The following is a 12,500-nucleotide window of genomic DNA, read 5'->3' on the forward strand; positions in this document are numbered from 1 at the left end:
AGTCGCGACGCGTGCTGCTTTGTTAACAGAGGTCCGTGGACGAGGAGTAGTGTGTGTGTCTGTGTGTGCGTGTGCGCGAGCTGTCGTCCGGAGCTGTGTTTTTGTGTGTGTGTGTGTGTGTGTGTGTGTGTGTAATATGTGTGTGTGTGTCTGTGAAAAGAGCAGAGTGAGAAGCTATTTGATCTCCTCAACTGTTTTTGGAGTTTTTGTTCAATAAAATAGTCAGTCGTCTGTATTTTCAAGTCCATCGTCTGTATTTACATTGACCCACTGGCAGCTAAAATCCACGCCTACACTATCGAGCGTGTATGAACTGTGACTACTTTTATATTGCTGATTAGCTGTTGGGCATTTCACTCTCTGACTGAAGGCAGTCGACCAATCGCGACAGACTGTCATTGTTCCAATCAGCGCAGATTAGCTTCGCGCTAAGGAGGGGTTTGTGAACAAATGAATCACTGGACGATTCATACAGGAGTCGCTGGGATAATCAGGTAAAAATAAATGCAGATTATAAGACCATGAAAGTGTTTTTTGACCTTGCATGCATATTAAACTGTTGTTGGAGACCCTTACAACCAAGATATGACCCTATTTCATGTATAATATGGGCTCTTTAAAACCAGGCCAATCACATCTTGTGTCTTATTACACCGGGTGTATGATAGGACCCTCTAAGCGTGAAAAGGAACGAAAGCTGTTGTACTCATATGCTGCCCCCTAGTGTTCATTGCACCTAAAATCTGCAGTCAAACGTACCATTTAGCCACTTTTTTTGCAGTTTCACAAGAATGTACACTACTTACTATTTGTTAGTTAGCAGTTTTCGTATTTTGTGATTCACAAGTGTTTATTTGTGGTTGTTAATTGCATTATGGGATGTTGATCTCTGCTCTGTCCACTTCTGATGGTGAAAATTCAATTCTACACTTTAGCAAAGTGACTTAAAGTTTTTTTTTCCCTCTCCGCTGTCGCCTCTGGCTAGCATGGTTCAGGATCAGTAGAGCTACGCAGATTTGCTTCAGTGTTTGGACTCTCAGTAATGACTTTAAAGCACACTGAACTGAGCTAAACTGAACTGAACTTAAACATTAAAAACTGAACTACCCTAATCCAGTTACTTTGACCATTTATGTGAAGCTGCTTTGACAAATTATTACAAGGTTTCTGTAGTGTAATATACAACGCCAAGCCAGAGAATATAACACTTTACATGAGTGGTCTTTAATGAAGCTAAAAGAGCACATGTCACTCCGCTGCTCATCCGTTTGCACTGGCTGCCAGTTGCTGCTCGCATCAAATTCAAAGCTCTGATGTTTGCTTACAAAGCGACTTCTGGCTTTGCTCCTTCTTATCTGCTCTCACTTCTGCAGATGTATGTGCCCTCCAGAATCTTGCGTTCTGTGAATGAACGTCGCCTCGTGGTTCCATCCCAAAGAGGGAAGAAATCACTTTCCCGAACTCTCGCGCTCAATCTGCCCAATTGGTGTAATGAACTCCCTAACTGCATCAGAACAGCAGAGTCACTCGCTGTCTTCAAGAAACAACTAAAACTCAACTATTTAGTCTCCACTACACTTCCTAATCTGCAATTGCCTCCCTGACTCCACCGCTAACTGTACTACAAAAAATTAAATAAATAAATAAATGACTAATGTTTTGCTTCTTACACTTTACATACCTGAAACTTGCCTACAGCACTTATTCATTGTTGCTCTTATAGTTGTGTAAATTGCTTCCTTGTTCTTATTTGTACGTCGCTTTGGATGAAAGCGTCTGCTAAATGACTGAATGTAAATGTATTACACATATTCAGAGAAGTCACTTTTCACAAGTTTTACCGGTTAAAATTTGCTGTAAGAAAGATCAAAATCCCATAATGCAATTCAAAAGCAGAAGTAAATAGAATATATGTACTGTATATGGGTCAATGACGTGACGCTCATTTTTTGTGTCCATGTCTATTAAATAAATTCAAGCAGGTTACAGTTTCAAAATAAATAAGCAAATTACTTGCATACATTCTCTATTTTGAGGATCAAGTCTAATTTTTTGGTTTTAATTAATTTTAAGATCATTTTTAGGGGATTATTGCGAGAATGTCAATGTGGTGTAACCAAAAAAAATGGTACGAAATACTTTATTGTGTTTAAAAAATGTGAAAGCCTTAATGAAACATCGTATCAGCTAGCTTGGCATAATTTTACATTAGACATATTTAATAGTAAATAAAGGTAAATATAGCACAATTGTTTTAAATATTATAATTCATTTGGGGAATTTTGTCTGTCACCTCAAATTTCTGAAATGTCAAGATGGTGTAACCACCATTTATTGAGCCATTTTGTTAATATTGTGCACAAGACAGCTAGACAGGAAACTGGATCACAGAGAAGAACTCTTGATAAGACTAATTGCTGCATGCAAAGGTTAGTACCTCTTTTTAAAATGTGAGATACTTTGACCTTTTTAAAGGGTCACGAAACATCAAAACACATATGTTGAGCTGTTGAGTCGTATATGTGTCCCACACTGCTAAAAACACTATTAGGACACCTATATCTCACTAAAAAGTGTAAATTGGTTGTTTTTGCGTTATTTCAAGCAAATTCGTACTTCCGGTTTGAAACGAATTTTTTAAGCTGCGTCACGGCCATGACATAATAGCGTGTATTCCAGCGTGCAGACTGGACGTCTGTGCCAGAGTGTGTCTTATTACGTCTTACAGCCTGCTGCATTAATGCATGAGTAAAGCTTGGTTCAAACCAATCAGCGCGCTCTATTGTGCAACTTCATTAATATTCATTACTGTCACAGTGTTTACGTTGTGTTGGCAAAACAAGCGTGAAGTGTTGCTTTTATAGTTTGCTGCAGTTAAATTTCATTTTCATTTTCTCTCTGTGAGAGCTCAGCTGGAGTCACGTGTGGATTAACAGTGTACGCGACGCTCGACAACAATAACTTACGTGTCTAAGGAGGAACATTGTTTACCTGAGAGCTGTTCTCATCTGCAAACGCTGAGATCGGATTCGCTTGTAGTCTCCTCTTAATAAAGACGCGGCTCTAGTTGCTGGTGATTGTCCTGTCTCTACAGATTTGGTAAGTGAGCGACCAGTGCTCTTTGTTTATTCAGTTTGTTTGTATCGAACTAAGTTAACTATTGCACAGAGTGCAAACATAGCACCGCATTTTGTGACCGGAATAACACACGCGGCTTTCTGACGCTACCTGCCGTGTGCATCTAAGTTTCCGGGAAATGCAGAGTTTTTTTTTCTCTTATTCGCCGTGCGGTATCAAACATTGCATGAAAAATACATGCTTAGAGCAGATCCTTGAATTAAATATCTCGTTTGTCGCGAGGGGCATGAATGAATTCCCTGAATGAAAGAGCCAAACTGCAGTTAAAGTCCACCATTTAATCATTTGGCAAATAATTCGACTACAGATGTCCATGTAGGTTAAACACCATCACTTTCTCATGTGTGTGTATTTTGATTCTGAAACTCGCGCGTGCCCAAATAGACACTCCCACACCATCCCACTTTAGTTCCTCCGACACTCCCCCCTAAACAGAGCTGGACACGCCCACTTTTCTGACTTTTACCAAAGTAGAGGTGTGAAAACACTCTGCTGAAACGAGGAGGTTTCATGGCCCTTTAAGGTATGGTCAGCTATTCTTAGTTATGCATGTCAAATGGTAAGACCCCAGAAATGCACTGATAATTGTTTAATATTATAAAAATAAGTATTATATTTAAAAGTTACATTTGAAATATTCCCACCAAGCCCATGTGCTTGCATAGATGTTGATGATGATGCCTGTCAAATTTCATTTTCAGTTGAAATGTCAAGGGGTGTAACTGGTTACACCATTTGACTCGTGTTGCAGGAGTCTTTCTGTTGGGGGTCAATTTAGTCAAATATCATTAGTTCATGATGCTGATCAAAAATGCGACATAAATTAAACTACTATTTGGAGCTATTTGTGTTCATAGTGTAGATTATTTATTTATTTATTTTTGTTTGAGAAATAGGTGCTTAATCCACAACCTTACTATTAAAGCTCTGTAAACCTAGGATAAAGTTATTTTACTGCACAACATGAATGTTTTTTTATGTTAATCCATGGTTATATTCACACAATATAATGTACACACTCTCTCATTCACACACACACATTTATACACTACAGTCAATTTAGTTTTTCTAATTCACCTATACCGCAAGTCTTTGGACTGTGGGGTAAACTGGAGCTCCCAGAGGAAACCCATGTCAACTCCACACAGTAAACCATCCGGGTCCACTGTGAGACAACTGTGCTAACCACATTAGCCACCGTATCACCCTCCTTTGAAATGTTGTATGTATTTTTTTTTTCTTCTTGAGAAAGTCTTATTTCTTTTAGTTTGGATAGATTAAAAGCAGTTTTTAAAATGTTTAAACAGATTTGAAGGTCAATATTGCTATATATATATATATATATATATATATATATATATATATATATATATATATATATATATATATATATATATATTAGGGGTGTAACGATACACTCAGCTCATGATACGATGTGTATCACGATATAATGTTCACGATTCGATATGTATCACGATATTTGGAATAAAAATGGAAAATTAAACTAAAATGCAAATTTTACCAAGTAAACTATTTTTTATGTATTTCTCTTGTTTCAACTTGTTAAACTGAACCTTCTTTAAGAAAATAAATTAAACAGGCCTGTCTCTGGAAAATAAAACAATTTAAAAACTTCTTAAAAAATATTATTGAAATGACAGAGACAAAATTAAGGAACAATTTAAGTGAAGGTGCAAAAAAAAAAAGCTTTCTATTCAATTGAATTTAACAGTAAGAGCTTAAGGCTTTGCTTGGTCACTTGCGTTTTTTGTGTGTGCAAAAAAAAAATCCACATTTCCAGGTATTTAATTCATATTTAATTAAATTAATTTAGAGATATCTCTAATTACAATTGTGACTAGTCAAAACTCATTTAGAGATATCTGCAAATATTTTTCAATGGAAGTCAATGGAGGAATATGACTAGTCATAATATATTTGCAGATATCTCCAATCTGATTTCGTACTAGTACAATTGTAATTGCAGATATCTCTAATTGTCATTCTGACTAGTAGAATTATAATTATGACTAGTCAAAATATAATTAGAGATATCTCTAAATGTATTTATGGATAGTCAGAACAAAGGTTTAAATGCTGAAACAGCTTGCCATACACGCGCGTCTATCATAGTCCGCCCTCTGTAGTAACAGCTCACGGTCAGCTCACGTCATGTGTGATTTTGCGGCCGCCAATACATCATTATATGAAGACAGAATGATATTTTAGGGTGAATTGTACCTTATAAATACAGTATGTGACTCTTTCAACACCATTAGGAGGTATCCATGTTGCTGTGCAAAGTATGTAAATCACTGTGAAGACTTTAAAACTTAGGATGTTTGACCCAGTATGCGTCTCAAAAAGCGGACGAGTCTAAAGCAATGACTGTACAAGCGAAATGTTGCCAGACGTCTGATTTTGAGAGGATGGGTCATCCTCTATTTCAACTCCACTCATCTTGGTCTGCTAACATTACTGCTGCTGCAATCTGAACTCACGTGCGACAGCAGATGGAACGTAGCTCACGTGCAAACAGCTCAACTAATAAGAGAAAACGCATGTCATATCGTAATAAAATTGTCATAACGCCATGATGCATATTGTGACATTTTTGCATCGCAATAAATCGTACAACGATAAATCGCTACACCCTAATATATATATATATATATATATATATATATATATATATATATATATATATATATATATATATATATATATATATATATAAATCACAAAATGCAGGAAACTGCTAATTTACAGTAGTGATATAGTGTAGAGTGTAGGCTAAACCCCATATTTCCACTACCTCTGTGCTGGGTTTTACAGTGAATCTCCGCTATAGCCTGCTGTTATTTCAAGGTGTTGCATTGTCTCTAACAAACCCTCAGAGGACTCCTCCATGTGTGTTTGTATCTTAACTCAATGGTGAAGCATCTCCGTGGACCTAATTTCACCCACTGCCCAATTCCATGCGGAGGCTCGGGACTCTGAATCATTCCCCAAATATCTCCAGCGACTAAAAAAACCCAATGAGCCACAATGGAAGCAAGGACATGGAAAACAGTGGGATATCAGAGACACAGATGTCAGACATGGATTTCATGAGGACATCGATTTATTCAGGCCTTCAGGACTCACCCGCTCTGTGTGGAGGGTTATAGTTCATGAGGAGGTCACTTTAGCTACCTAATTACAGAAATAGATGGAAGCATGTAGAAATATATGCATGAATGTCCACTTGGAAATTCATAGTTTTCTATGGATTAAAAAAAAATGCACACATTTTGGGGCAAGGACATGTTTATTTTAATATTTATTTGGTTTACTTGACAAAAAAAAAGGCTAAAATATTTAATTAAACATTATAGACATTACATTATATGATAATATTATCCAGAATCATGGGCTGACCAGTAGCTCTGATGTGGAGGCTCCTCTTCTGATGGAGATACTGCTCCCCAACTTGCATATTAGGGCTGCTCAACTGTGATATGTTGTTTTGCTGAGATATATATTGCTCTGCTTTGAGTAGCTCTAATTGGAAAGAGGGAAGGCACAGTGGCCTCACAGCAAGGAGGTCGCTAGTTCGAGTCCCGGCTGGGTCAGTTGGCGTTTCTGTGTGGAGTTTGCATGTTCACCCGTTGGTGGTGTGGGTTTCCTCTGGGTGCTCCGGTTTCCCCCACAGTCTAAACACATGCGCTATAGGGGAATTCAATAAGCTAAATTGGCCGTAGTGTATGAGTGTGTATGGGTGTTTCTCAGTACTGGATTGCAGCTGGAAGGGCATCGGCTGTATAAAACATGCTGAAATAGTTGGCGGTTCATTCCGCTGTGGCGATCCCTAATGAATAAAGGGACTAAGCCGAAGGAAAATGAATGAAGGAATAATATCTAATCCTGTGATATGACTATTGTGAATACACATTGTGATATCGGCACAAAGTGGATTTTCCCCACCTTTAAAATAGTAAAAGTCTTAATCAGCTTGTGCAGGGGTCCGTTATTCGTACGTGGATTACTCAGTTAACTGGATTTGGATGTTGACGATTTGACACGATCCAGGATCGTTTCGTTCTTCAAAGCTGATCCGAGAGTTGTTGTCATAGCAACAGTTCTGCTAGGTCAAACCTGATCGGGAGCAGGTTCAATTCATATAAACAGGATTAGATCGGCTCAGTTCAAGCAAAGATAATACAAAAAGTATGTTCCGAATTCTGATATTTTCTTACAGTAGTAGTTATATACACTCGGGAAAATGGTACATATTTTTTAACTATATATATATAAAGTTATAGTCATTGATAAAATAAATTAAGTTATATATATTAATAAAACGTATGCAATCTGCACCCTCGAAATGAAAGTACAAAGACTGCCACCTGGTGGTGCAAAGAGAAAACTTATTGATATGAACTTTTTAGATCACTTTAGTACAAATTGTGTACAATAGAAATGCACAATATGTGACTTTTTTAAAGCAATAATACATTAATGCAGTCATGAACATGTTTTGATAGTTAATATGCCGGTGATTTGATGCTTCACAAAAGTTGCAGACGCCTTTACCAATATCAAAATGCTTTTGTAAACAACCAGTTATTCTTTACACCGATTAAAAAACGGCTACTATAATAAAGAAAATATTTTGTAAATGTGGAACTAAATACATTGATTTGCATTGAAATACATGATGAATACTCTCGACACATGAAAGTGTAAAGCCTGCAGCTCACAACAAATGTGGAAGGTTATCGCGTGTCATATTTAACAAGCCGTTTACTGCTAATTTGATGTAATTTTGCTCACATGGATAATTGAATATTAATCAGATGATGTCATTACGCTGATGTGCCGTCAGCCAATCGTTGCATTGCTGATCATGATTTCGAGGATGGATAGATCTGTCCTTCACAACACACGCAGCGATCTCAGATCAGTTCATTCAGACATTCTAATCTGATTCCCGAACTCGTTTGAAGAACGAAATTAGCGAGAGATCAGTTATCAAGATTAACTGATCCAGGATCTGCCAAATCATCTTAGATCATTTAAGCGAGGTACGAAGAACGGACCCCAGGTGTGTTTAATTGGGGTTGGAACTAAGATATGCAGAACACTCCAGGACTGAGTTTGGACACCCCTGTCCTAGAGGAAAAAATATTTGTTTTACAATTATTGGATTTGTTTTACTTTACATTAAAATGTAATAACGAAACAAAGTGTTGTTAATTCTGCTCAATTTGTTTGGTTTTTTTCATAAAAAACACTACAAAAAGTACCGATAAGAGAACCGTTTTAGCACCGAACTGATAAGTGGTATCGATAAAAGTAGTAATACCGGTAAAACATTAATAATACCCATCCATATGCCTAGAGCTGCACAATTAATCGTTAAAAGATCACGATCTAGATTCGACCCCCTAGACCAGGGGTCACCAAACTATAGGGCCAGTGTCCTGCAGATTTTAGCTCCAACCCTTATCAAACACACCTGAACAAGCTAATCAAGGTCTTACTAGGCATACTTGAAACATCCAGGCAGTTGTGTTGAGGCAAGTTGCAGCTAAACCCCGCAGGGACACCGGCCCTCCAGGACCGAGACTGGTGACCCCTGCCCTAGACGGTCTTAATCCAGCATTTCTATGATTCTGTCAATCATATTTTCAAGTTCAGGAGAGTAGAAAAGGCGGCTGCAAGAGTCTTTTCATTGTTTCACACATGTTGCTCAGTGACATTGACACCTCCAAATGATGTTGAATGAGTCACGTACTGTATTTATAAGGTATAATTCACCTAAAAATGTCATTTTTGTCTTTATATAATGATTTTTCACGGCTGGGAAATCACACATGACGTGAGCTGCTGACCGTGAGCTGTTATAACAGAGAGGACAAGCGCGCACTCTCTACTTAATGATAAACACGCGCGTCTACTTTAGTGAACAGAACCTGCACATGTTGTGAGTAACAGGTAATATAGTTGTAAATAATATTCAGTTTGTGGCACAGAGGGATCGTTTGGGAGGCGCGGAGTGAAGTATGAACAGCACTTAGCAGTCAGAATGAAACTGAAAGTGTGCACTTCATTTAAATGATCATATCACATTATAGAGTTATGATTACAGCAAGCGTTTGATATGTTTTTTCTTTCATAGCGAACACACAGTTGTGCGTGAAAATAAATGTGTACAGTGTCAGTATAACTACTCTAGCCTATATATTGTTGAATATAATCTGATAATGGCAAATGTCTGATTTTACCAGTGAATTAAATTGTCTAATATGACAGATTGCAAGCATAAATCTCAAACATAACAATTCAACATCAGAATTAATATAAGTAGAATTATTTATAGAAGCCAGTAGACCTACACATAATATTATTATGGATGTTGTGCTGTATGTTTGTTTTTACCAAACCTTTATTATACATCTACAGAATCGTGAGAAAATCCTGATCTTTATTTTAAGCAAAAAAAAAATCGTGATTCTCATTTTAGCCAGAATCGAGCAGCTCTACATACGCCAGACTGAGTTTGATTAATTAATGGAAAAGCCGGAAACCACAACAAAGGCAGGGGAGGGAAGCTTCTATGCTAACGAATGCATTTCGGCAGATCACCTACTGCCCCTTTAAATTATCAGAGCAGAGATCAACATCCCATAATGCCATTCACAAATAAAAACAGAACATTTTAGCGGTTTTAAAACCTTGATTTTTCCAAACCATACACCACTTATCATCCCATGCCCAGCCTACAGATCGATGCATTCAGGATCCCCCTCGCTCTGTAAGAAATGTGAGGAGATTTCCAAGTAACGCGGCATTGACGGATGACAGAGAAACGTGAGCGAGTGAGTTAATCAGCAGGATCCTGACGCAGGTCTGTGTTCTCCAGAGGTCACGAGAGGAACATGTAAGCGCCTGATGTGTGATCAGTAACCTCTATAATCTGCCCCATTGTCTTAATGATGCTGTCATTGTGCACTAATGGCGTCCAGCGGCATCGCCTGGCTGCTCTCTGTATTCATTTGAGCACAGCTTTCACTGCACTGAAGGTTATTTTTTATTGTGTCTGTCAGAGGCTGATAAACCTGCTCTCCGTCATCCATCCATCAGCTGGGCCTCTCTCAGTTTTCCTTCTCCTCTCTGTCACTCCTCCAAACACTTTACCTCAATGGGGGTTTTCTTTTACTTTATACATACAGTTGAAGTCACAATTATTCACCATGCTTTGATTTTTCCCTTTTCTTTTGTCTTTATTGTTTTTATTCTTTAATTTTAAATTGGAGAAAATTTCTGTATAATATATAGAGACATTATATTTTCCCCCACATTTGTTATACAGAAAGAAGATTTTAACACATTTCTAAACATAACAGATTTCATAACTCGTTTCTAATTACTTAATTCTCTTCTCTTTGTCATGATGTTGTTAGGACACGGGGTTACAATGTAACCTAATCACCTAACGTTTACGTTCGTAATGTTTGTATTATTTGCTAATTAATAACCACCTCATGTGGAACTCTGAATCGGCGTCTCATTTCAGAGTCTGCTACTGTCTACTGGAAGTCAAATTTTAGTCGCGGACACATGCTTTGAGAGCCTTCCTGAATGAATGGATGAATGAATGAATGATTGAATGAATGAATGAATGAATGAATGAATGAATGATTGAATGAATGAATGAATGAATGAATGATTGAATAAATGAATGAATGAATGATTGAATGAATGAATGAATGAATGAATGATTGAATGAATGAATGAATGAATGAATGAATGATTGAATGATTGAATGAATGAATGAATGAATGAATGAATGATTGAATGAATGAATGAATGAATGATTGAATTAATGAATGAATGAATGAATGATTGAATGAATGAATGAATGAATGAATGATTGAATGATTGAATGAATGAATGAATGATTGAATGAATGAATGAATGAATGAATGAATGAATGAATGAATGAATGAATGAAAGACGGGTTTTCCACCAAGGCAACCCGGGTGCTGAAATATAATTGGCTAAACTGGCATTGGGCGGGTTAAATGACCAAAACAAAACCAGCTGTTGCGGCAGACATTTAAACAGAGGCATATCTGACTTCAGCATTGCTTTTCAGATAAACAAGAATATTCACAGGACATGATTCATAAATTTTTATGCTTTAGAAGAGTCAAAAACTTACATACAGCACCATCAAAGTGACATTTAAAAGCTTAACTCGGTAATTAGGGTAAAGTTAGGGTAATTAGGCAAGTCATTGTATAACAGTGGTTTCCAAAACTAATATTGCTGAAGAGGGCTAATAATATTGACCTGAAAATGGGTTTAAAACAATTAAGAACTGCTTTTATTCTAGCCGAAATAAAACAAATAAGACTTTCTCCAGAGGAAAAAATATTATAGGAAATACTGTGAAAATTTTCTGAATCTGTTCAATGTCATTTGGGAAATATTTGCAAAAAATAATGAACACAAACTGAATATTTTGACTTCAACTGTATATATCCACACAGGAGAGCAGCTTTCTATGATCCCGCACGGCCGCCCACCTCTCTCTCTCTCACGGTGATGAATGGCCATGGCGTGCGTATCGATTTCCAAACCGAAACAATTTGGACACAAAACAAGTAGCAGTTTATCATATTGATTTTCCTCCCAATTTGGTTTCTCCCTTTAAGGTGACACACAGAATGAGCGGATAAATAGATGAAGGAATGAATAAATCAGGACAGGTGCTGAGTTGTATCGATGATGCTGTCTGACACCGCCGGCTTTTTATTTATGCATGTAGTCGCTATTTAGAAAAAAAAAAAAAGTTCTGGTTTGACTTCTGACTTATAGGTTTATCCATGCATGCATATATTCATTTTTACATTTTTTTCTCCATTTCTGTTAAACGGAGAGCAGATTTTTCAGCACATTTCTAATCACAATAGTTTTATTAACTCATTTCTAATAGTTTGATGATTTCTTTTATTCTTGTCATGATGACAGCATATAATATTAGACTAGATATTCTTCAAGACACTTCTATACAGCTTAAAGTGACATGTAAAGGCTTCACTAGGGTAATTAGGGTAAAGTTAGGGTAATTAGGCAAGTCATTGTATAACAGTGGTTTGTTCTGGAGACAATCCAACACTAATATTGCTGAAGGGGCGAATAATATTGAGCTTAACATGGCTTTAAAACCATTAAAAACTGCTTTTACTCTAGCTGAAATAAAACAAGACTTTCTCCAGAAGAACAAATAATATAGGAAATACTGTGAAAAATTCCTGAATCTGTTCAATGTCATGTGAAATACTGAAAAATGATAAACATTGCTCATGACG

General features: G+C 37.0%; 1 long non-coding RNA gene across 3 annotated transcripts in view; it reads right to left on the reverse strand.

Moving 5' to 3' along the window:
- Positions 1-12,500, reverse strand: part of LOC141377620 (uncharacterized) — a 173,823-nt gene that overhangs the window by 28,892 nt on the left and 132,431 nt on the right. The window lies entirely within an intron of this gene.

Source organism: Danio rerio, chromosome 14, assembly GCF_049306965.1.
Source record: "Danio rerio strain Tuebingen ecotype United States chromosome 14, GRCz12tu, whole genome shotgun sequence".
NCBI classification, from domain to species: domain Eukaryota; kingdom Metazoa; phylum Chordata; class Actinopteri; order Cypriniformes; family Danionidae; genus Danio; species Danio rerio.